This window comes from Oncorhynchus keta, chromosome 11 (genome assembly GCF_023373465.1).
Source record: "Oncorhynchus keta strain PuntledgeMale-10-30-2019 chromosome 11, Oket_V2, whole genome shotgun sequence".
Classification (NCBI taxonomy): domain Eukaryota; kingdom Metazoa; phylum Chordata; class Actinopteri; order Salmoniformes; family Salmonidae; genus Oncorhynchus; species Oncorhynchus keta.
The window spans coordinates 21,424,828-21,434,923 of record NC_068431.1 but is presented as its reverse complement, the minus strand read 5'-3'; the positions used below and the strand labels follow the sequence as shown (position 1 = coordinate 21,434,923).

The 10,096-nt window shown below is 45.4% G+C and overlaps 1 protein-coding gene across 1 annotated transcript in view; it reads left to right on the top strand.

Annotated features, from left to right (window-relative positions):
- The first annotated feature begins 869 nt into the window (after nt 1–869).
- The window catches only part of LOC118389907 (uncharacterized), a 12,244-nt gene continuing 3,017 nt past the window's right edge, over nt 870–10,096 (top strand). The window contains exon 1 of the mRNA XM_035779872.2: nt 870–1,104. The gene's annotated coding sequence lies outside the window, so the exon portion shown is untranslated. The remainder of the gene's footprint in view (nt 1,105–10,096) is intronic.

Below are 10,096 nucleotides of genomic sequence, written 5' to 3'. Positions count from 1 at the left end.
CGGTCCGGGGGCAAATCTCCTCTTCATACTCACACAAACTCATCTTCAACCATCTCACAGGCTACCAACCTGTAGGCTTAGTCTTGAGTCATTCAGTAGAACTCTGTATAATCAACACAATGTTATTCACAGAGCAGTATATATTTTATTAACACATGTTCATTTTACTGGGCCTATTCAGGGTTGCCTCCCAAATGGTGCCCTATGTAGTGCACTATGTAGGGAATAGGGTGACATTTGGGACACAAGGTGTAGATGAAGAAGCCCATTGTCCATTGACACCAATGGAAAATGTCTGACAGCTTGGCTCCAACCATTCAGGGCCCTACGTGAATACATTGCCATAATGACAGACACACTATATTTCAAGAATTCAAGAGGAGGGAAATAATACACACTTGTTGAGTCAACGTTGTTTACACATAATTTCAATGAAACTACGTTAAACCAATGTGGAATAGATGTTGAATTGATGTTTGTGCCCAGTATCTACCATATTCCTTAAATCCTTATATTACATAGTACATGTATTTTATCCAATCACCTTGGCTTTTACCACCTGGATCAGTTAAGGAACTGATTTGGCTGATAATGGCTATTTTTGAGGAAGGGTGTACTTGCAATAATTGTAATGTGTTTATTATTATTTTCTACTTAGTTGAATGCACTGAATGTAAGTTGCTATGTATAAGAATGTGTGCTAAATGACAAAAACTTTAATGAAGGACACCTTGAATATATATATTCTGATAATTATAATCTTTCCCTTTGACAGCCTATTTAATAAGATACGGTTTAGTACTGTTTTAGTGCATGGTTCCCAGTTAGGTCTATCTCCTGTCTTTCCTCATTGCCCTGAAGTCAGATAAGAGGTTGACAGCAAACTGATAGTGCAATATACTTTTACAGTTCTCCTGGCAATAAATTGCCAACATGAACAGGAGGATGGACATCCGTTTATTAAGTAAAAAAATAAAAATATTTTATGGTGATGTGGATATGATGACGTGACTTGGATACAGTTTGGTATAAAAGCTGATGAAACTGGGTGAAGAGAATAAGAGGAGAAGAGAAAGAGGGACACACCAGTTGCTGTTATTCCAGGTTAGTGTGGCTAACTTGGTGTACTGTGTTATGCTACAAAATGTAATGTCACTCGTTATGCAAACAATATGATAAAAGGGACCTTTGGGTCAACATTTGAATTGTCAGAGTAAGTATGTATATATGAATAGTATTTATCTTTTGCATTTAAGTATTTTGTTGCGTAAAGCAGTGGTTCGTAACCTTTTTTTTTTTAAACCATGGCACACTTTGATGGGATATAAAATTGTGGCACACTTACAAGTTCTTATTAATGTATTTAGTGGTAATGCCCTCCATCTGATCCATACTGAAAATAATATATTCTCTGTGACAGTTTTTTTAATAGATTAAATAGGGTTTATTTGAAATATTTTCATAGTTCCTTACTCTTGATGGTTAATTGGTGTGTGTACCCCTTTAATTGCCTTTTTTCATCAGAAATTATTGGTTGTGTAGATTCATGTTTGTGTAAAATTGTACTTTTCTCAGATTTTTTATTCATAGATTCTTGATGTGTGAAAATGTGTTTTTTTTTTGCAATACACTATATATCCATTGTTTAGCTGGAATGGAATGTTTGTATCCTTTATATTTGACTGTGATATGTGGTTGTCTCACCTAGCTATCTTAAGATGAATGCACTTACAGCAACTTACAGTAAGGAGTGCGTACTGGCGGCAGAGTAGTCAGGCGCAGGAGAGCAAAGACTGTGTTACAACGGGTGCAGTTTTAATAATAAAAATCACCGTGAACAAAAACAATATATACAATGGGACAAAACCCTGTCGCACACCAGACATAACGTGCACAAGCACAAACAATAAACAATTCCGGACAAGGACATGGGGGAAACAGAGGGTTAAATACACAACATGTAATTATGGAATTGAAACAAGGTGTGTGGGAAGACAAGACAAAACAAATGAAAATTAAAGGTGGATCGGCAATGGCTAGAAGGCCAACACTGACCACCAAATGCCTCCCGAACAAGGAGAGGGACCAGCCGCGCGCCGACACCGGCCTCGGGGACTACTGTAATGGTTGTCATCTGATGAATGATCGGACCAAAGCGCAGCGTGGTAAGTGTTCATGATTTTTATTAACAACTGAACACTAGAACAAAAATAACAAAGTGCAAAACGAAACCGAAACAGTCCTGTCAGGTGCAGAACACTAAACAGAAAACAACTACCCACAAAACCAGGTGGGAAAAGGCTACCTATGTATGGTTCCCAATCAGAGACAACGATAGACAGCTGTCCCTGATTGAGAACCATACCCAGCCAAAACAAAGAAATACAAAACAGACAAATGAACATAGAATGCTCACCCAAATCACACCCTGACTAAACCAAAATAGAGACATAAAAAGCTCTCTAAGGTCATTGCGTGACAACGACCCGGAGGGCGAGGTGCAGGGCGATACGAACGAAGACGGTGGAACTCCTGCAGCATTGAAGGGTCCAACACGTCCTTGACCGGAACCCAGCAGCTTTCCTCTGGACCATACGCCTCCCAGTCCACGAGATACTGAAGGCCCCTCGCAAGACGCCTCAAATCCAGTATGGAGCGAACGGAGTACGCCGGGGACCCCTCGATGTCCAGAGAGGGCGGAGGAACGTCCCGCACCTCAGACTCCTGGAGCGGGCCAGCCACCCTGTCCGCCTCAGCTGACCACTGCAAACGCACCGGGCCCCCCTTCAGCAGTGAGGTAATGGGAGCCACTACCTGACCAAAACCCCAGATAAACCTCTGGTAGTAGTTGGCAAACCTTACGAACCGTTGCACCTCCTTTACCGTGGTGGGAGTTGGCCAATTACGCACAGCTGAAATGCGGTCACTCTCCATCTCCATGCCTGAGGTGGAAATGCGATACCCTAGGAAGGAGACGGGCTGCTGGAAGAACAGGCATTTCTCAGCCTTGATGTACAGGTCATGTTCCAACAGACGACCAAGTGTTGCGGAGTATATCAGAATATCATCAATATACACCACTACACCTTGCTTGTGCAGGTCCCTGAAAATCGAATCTACAAAGGCTTCGAAGACTGATGGCGCATTCATCAACCCGTACGGCACAAGGTACTCATAGTGCCCTGAGATGGTACTGAAAGCCATCTTCCACCAGGAGATTTATCGCACAATCGCCCCGTCGATGGGGTGGTAATTGAGTCACCTTCTTTTCGGAGAAGGCGAGAGCCAAATCGGCATATTCAGCGGGAATGCGCACGGTGGAGACCTGGTCTGGACTTTCCACCGTAGTAGCACCAACGGAAACCCCTAAACACCCCCCGAGCACTCTTGCGACCACTCGTGAGAGCCCTCTGTGGCCAAGAAACAGTGGGGTCATGACAACCTAACCAGGGTAGGCCTAGTACCACGGGAAACGCAGGAGAGTCAATAAGGAAGATACTAATTCTCTCCTTGTGACTCCCCTGCGTCACCATGCCCAGAGGAGCGGTGGCCTCCTAATCAACCCTGACCCTAATGGTCGACTATCTTTAGGCATGAACGGGGAAGGGCATAGCCACGGGAACAATGGGGATCCCTAAACTATGGGCGAACGATTTATAAAAATCCCAGCCGCGCCTGAATCACTGAGCGCCTTATGCTGGGAATGTGGGGAAAACTCAGGGAAAGTGACATACAAACATATGTGCAACAGAGGGCTCTCGGTGAGAATGGTGCCGGGCTCACCTGGGGTGGCGCCAGAGCGCCCTGCCTGCTGCCTCGATACCCAGAGGAACCAATCCGGCACCGACTGGCAGTGTGACCTCTGCGGCCACAGATGGTGCACGAGCTGGAGTCTCCCTGCGCACCGCCCTCCCAGCTTCATGGGTATCGGAGAGGGGGTGCGGGGGGGGATCCAGCTGGTGGAACGTGAGGGTCGTGTCTCTGCAGGCCAACTCCCGACGGACGTCCTCGCGCAGACTGCACCGGTAATAGTCGATCAGGGCCCTGTCATTCTATCTCGCGCCGGCAGCCAGGGTCTGAAACTCCAGGGCAAACTCCTGGGTTCTCCTCATCCCCTGTCTCAGATGGAAGAGGCGCTGGTCCAACGCCGCATCTCCCTCTCTCCACACGTCGTTAGCCCACTCCAGGGCTTTCCCGGTGAGGCACGAGACGAGGGCGGACACACTCTCGCGGCCTGAAGGAGCCGGGTGGACGGTTGCCAGGTATAAGTCCAGCTGCAATAGGAACCCCTGGCAGTTCGCAGCCATCCCATCATATTCCTGGGGAAGGGAGAGTCGAATCCCACTGGGACCAGGAGAAGGAGGGGCGCGTAGTGGAGACCCCGGGTTGTGCTGGTGGAGATGCTGGGAGAACTGCCTGTCTCTCCCAGCGGTCCATTTTCTGGACAACGCGGTCCGTGGTGGTGGAGCATTGCTGCATGCTCCCGGACGCGTTCCTCCACATCCTATACCCGGGGTACCTGCTCCTGCTGACTCCATAAGTTTTGGTCAGGAATTCTGTATGGAGTGCGTACTGGCGGCAGAGAAGTCAGGCGCAGGAGAGCAAAGACTGTGTTACAACGGCGCAGTTTTAATAATAAAACCCCCGTCGCACACCAGACATAACGTGCACAAGCACTTACAATTGCAAGGACATGGGGGAAACAGAGGGTTAAATACACAACATGTAATTATAGAATTGAAACCAGGTGTGTGGGAAGACAAGACAAAACAAATGGAAATTGAAACGTGGATCGGCGATGGCTAGAAGGCCAGCGATGCTGACCGCTGAACGCCGCCCGAACAAGGAGAGGGACCAACTTCGGCGGAAGTCGTGACAGTTGCTCTAGATAAGAGCATCTGCTAAATGACATAAATGTCAAATGTAGGTGTTTTACATACATATCTCAGATTACTGTACTAAATAAATGTTTTTTTACCATTGATGTCATAAATGTATAATTTGTACATTTCTTTATTAAAAATGTAGTTATTTGTTACAGTTGACTGTATAAAACCTAGCAATACTACTTATTTCTCTGAGAGAGGTGAATATACAGCATTTTGCAAAATAACATGATTATTTATCTCTCCATCAAGTGATTTTAAACAAATACATGTACAGTACCAGTCAAACGTTTGGACACACCTACTTTGTAGAATAATAGTAAAGAAATCAAAACTATTAAATAACACATATGTAATCAAAATATATTTTAGATTCTTCAAAGTAGCCACTCTTTGCCTTGATAGCTTTGCACACACTTGGCATTCTCTCAACCAGCCTCACCTGGAATGCTTTTCCAACAGTCTTGAAGGAGTTCCCACATATGTTGAGCACTTGTTGTCTGCTTTTCCTTCATTCTGCAGTCCAACTCATCCCAAACCATCTCAAATGGGTTGAGGTCTGGTGATTGTGGAGGCCAGGTCATCTGATGCAGCACTCCATCACTCTCCTTCTTGGTCAAATAGCCCTTACACAGCCTGGAGGTGTGTTGGGTTATTGTCCTGTTGAAAAACAAATGATAGTCCCACTAAGCGCAAACCAGATTAGATGGAGAATGCTGTGGTAGCCATGCTGGTTAAGTGTGCCTTGAATTCTAAATAAATCAAACACAGTGTCACCAGCAAAGCACCCCCACACCATCACACCTCCTTGTGTTACCTTAATCCAGTACCTTTCTGCATCGAACAGTTCGTCAGCAGTCAGTTCACCTTGCATCGTTATGGTTGTACGAGCATTGGCAATGAATCTCTTTATCCAGGCGGTGACTCTGAACACTCGTTTCAGTTTGCTGTACCTTTCAAGTTCCAACACAGGTTCAGTGCTGTCTGTGCTGTTTGCTGCGAGTTGTACAGTAACCTGGCAACTGGACTTGAGTTCTATATTCACCTCATCCGGAACCTTGTTATCATCAGTCTCTTCGGACTGATTGGGTGATGTCAGAATTCTGGGTCCATTCCACCATAGCTCGCTCTGTGTCAAGTTTCGAACAGTTTGTCCTCTGGTAGGGAGGTCAGCTGGATTAGTTTTCCCTTAAATATGTGACCATAACTCTAGATTGGTCAAGGACTGGATCTCCGTCACTCTGTTCGCAACAAACTGTTTCCATTTCTGAGCTGAGCTGCAAATCCAATGCAGCACGATCATCGAGTCTGTCCACATTTTAATCTGTTTTTCTTCCATTTTCAGTGTGGTCATCAAGTTGTTTGCTAGTCTCGCTCCAATCACAGCTCCCATGAGCTCCATGCGTGACAGATTCATTTTCTTAAGTGGGGCTACCCTGGACTTGGATGCGACTAGACTTGTTGTTTCCCTGTCTTGTGACTCACCTTGCAAGTAAGCTACTGCACTGAAAGCCCTTTCACTTGCATCACAGAACACGTGTAGTTTCAGGGTGTGGTTATTCTGTGGCCGCATGTCTGTTCTGTACCACCTTGGTATGGTGAGCTGGTGTAACTGGGGTAGTTCTGAACACCACTGTTGCCATTCTCAAATCAAATAAAATCAAATTTTCAAATCAAATCAAATTGTATTTGTCACATACACATGATTAGCAGATGTTAATGCGAGTGTAGCGAAATGCTTGTGCTTTTAGTTCCGACAATGCAGTGATAACCAACAAGTAATCTAACTAACAATTCCAAAACTACTGTCTTATACACAGTGTAAGGGGATAAGGAATATGTACATAAGGATATATGAATGAGTGATGGTCCAGAGCAGCATACAGTAGATGGTATCGAGTACAGTATATACATATGAGATGAGTATGTAGACAAAGTAAACAAAGTGGCATAGTTAAAGTGGCTAGTGATACATGCATTACATAATAATGCAGTCGATGATGTAGAGTACAGTATATACGTATGCATATGAGATTAATAATGTAGGGTAAGTAACATTATATAAGGTAGCATTGTTTAAAGTGGCTAGTGATATATTTACATCATTTCCCATCAATTCCCATTATTCAAGTGGCTGGAGTTGAGTCAGTGTGTTGGCAGCAGCCACTCAATGTTAGTGGTGGCTGTTTAACAGTCTGATGGCCTTGAGATAGAAGCTGTTTTTCAGTCTCTCGGTCCCAGCTTTGATGCACCTGTACTGACCTCGCCTTCTGGATGAGAGCGGGGTGAACAGGCAGTGGTTCGGGTGGTTGATGTCCTTGATGATCTTTATGGCCTTCCTGTAACATCGGGTGGTGTAGGTGTCCTGGAGGGCAGGTAGTTTGCCCCCGGTGATGCGTTGTGCAGACCTCACTACCCTCTGGAGAGCCTTACGGTTGAGGGCGGAGCAGTTGCCGTACCAGGCGGTGATACAGCCCGCCAGGATGCTCTCGATTGTGCATCTGTAGAAGTCTTGTGGACTTCCGGCGCCGACTGAGATGGCCGCCTCGCTTCGCGTTCCTACGAAACTATGCAGTTTTTTGTTTTTTTACGTGTTATTTCTTACATTAGTACCCCAGGTCATCTTAGGTTTCATTACATACAGTCGAGAAGAACTACTGAATATAAGATCAGCGTCAACTCACCATCAGTACGACCAAGAATATGTTTTCCGCGACGCGGATCCTGTGTTCTGCCTTACAAACAGGACAACGGAATGGATCGCAGGCAGCGACCCAGATGGTCGTGTCAGATCAGATGGTAATTCTTCATCCCAGCTGAGTCCCCTCTCCCTCATTTCCTGGAACATGCACTTGATCCTGATGGTGAAGGGAGTTAAGAAACCAAGAGGGTCGAAGATACGTGCAGACGACTGCAGAACACTTCTCTTTGTGTTTTGCTTTTGCCTTAGAATGCTCAGTAACGGCCTGAGGTCAAACACAAAGTCATCCGTTTCCTGCCTCCATACTAAACCTAAAACCTTCAGCACTAATCCTTGTGTTTGTAATGTCAACGGGTGGTCAGTTGTCGTACTCTCCTCCCATTTTGTTTTCAATTCAGGAGAATGGGTCATCCATTTGCAGAGTTCCATGCTTGCAATCGACAGCATTCGCTTTGCAGTTGTTGTCACAAGGTAAGCCTCTTCAACATTGCGTGAACTTGCAATGAAGTCATCTACGTAGAGTGACTCTCTCAGTATCTCTACAACTTCTGGTTGTTCTGTTTCATATTGCTTCAGGTGCTTCCTGATTGTAGCTGCCAGCAAAAATGGACTTGGGGAAGCTCCAAATACCACTCTTTTCATCCTCAGCACACGCAGCTCCTCTTCATTTTCTCCCCTTGGTGGACCAGTGAGCCATAGAAATCTCACGGCGTCTCTGTCTCTCTGCTAGGGATATCTGCAGGAAAGCTTTCTTGATGTCTGCCATGAATGCGATATCATGTAGTCTGAACTTCATCAGAATGCGATCTCATGTAGTCTGAACTTCATCAGAACGCTGAGCAGATCCGGATTCAGGTTCGGTCCTGTGAGTAGACAGTCATTGAGAGATGGACAGCCATCTTCATGAAACGAGGCATCAAACACCACTCTCAGTTTTGTTGTCACCTTATCTTCTCGGAGTACTGCATGGTGAGGTAAGTAGTATTTTACGTTGTCTGCACTTGATGCGTTGTCCTTGGGCACGTCCTCTGCCATATCTTGTTGTAAGTAGTCTTCTACTACTTAATTGTATCTGCTGTACAACGTCACATTCTTCTTCAGTCTTTTCTTCAGACATTCAAGCCGTTTCTTGGCGATTCTATAGTTGTCTTGGAGTTCTGGCATTTCTCGTTTCCATGGCAACTCCACATGGTATCGCCCATCTTTGAAGGTGGTTGTTTCCTCAAACCTTTGTAGAGCCTCGTTTTCCTCTGAGTTCTGTGTTTTCTCGCTTAGAATACCCAGCGACTCAAGCTCCCAGAATGCATGCAGTTGCTTGGAGACTGTCTTCATCAAGTGGGATGAACATGCAGGTTGCCTCGGCGACACTTGACATGGACACGGGTCCCTGCACCGACCATCCAAAGGTGCTCTCTAAAGCAACTAGCGTCTCCGTCAGTCGCTCCACTCTGCCTGATTACTATCTGCCAGTAGTAGTCTGCTCCTATCAGGACAGAGAGTTCAGGATCATTGTCATCTCCTGGAAAGTCTGCGAGCTGCAGTCCCCTTTTACTGAGCTCATACTGATTCCGTTCACCAGGAACCTTCATCACAGCTGTGCACACTTGTGGGGTTTCAATTGCCTCTATCTCTATTCTCTGCTGTTTGTCCCAGACATTCTCCAAGATGACTTTCACTGTGTTGCGTTAGGATGTTGCTGGGGCAGAGGAGCCAAACATGTGAAGAGTGAGTGCCTCTTGTCTGATTACTGGTAGCTTCAAGCCCTTCACAAGGTTTTCATGTATGAACTTTCTCTGACTGCCTCCATCTAGTAAGCAACAAGCTATCTTCCTGCCCGATGGGCCTTCTACCCATGCCTTTGCCGTTTGTAGCAACACAGTGTTCTGTCCATCTGGTTTCATCTTCACTGAATGGGGAATAACTGAGGAAACAAGAACATCTACAGAAACAGTAGGGGGTTGCACCTCACTCCTCTTACTGGTACACACCGCAATGTGATGTCTGCTTCCACATGTTGCTCATGACACATCTTTGACCTTACAGAATTTTGCTATGTGTCTCTGTCCTAAACATACAAAGCATCTTCCCATGTTCTTTAGTTTCTTTTTGCGTGTAGCAATATTGTAGTCAGGGCAGTTTTCTGATTTGTGGTCTGCACTGTCACAAAATAGACACGTTTGTTGTTCCTTCTGGCTGGCTGTATGCAGTGCTGCAGCAGAGGTCATGTCGGGTCTTTTTGGTTTCATTTCATTGGAGAAGCATGACTTGTTCCATGGTTTGCTCTCTGTTGGTTGTATGATCTTGTCATTTGTAGCGCTCTCTCCCTGCTCTGAACCTCTTTCTGTAGGAAATTGATAATCTCAGACACTTTCCATTCATCATCTACTCCCCTCTGACTACTATAGTCAAGAGCTATGTCCTCTGGAATCATCTGCAGTAAGATTGGGAATAGTAGGCTTCCATAGGATTCTGACACTAAACCCAGTGATTCCAAGCTCCTAATCTGAAT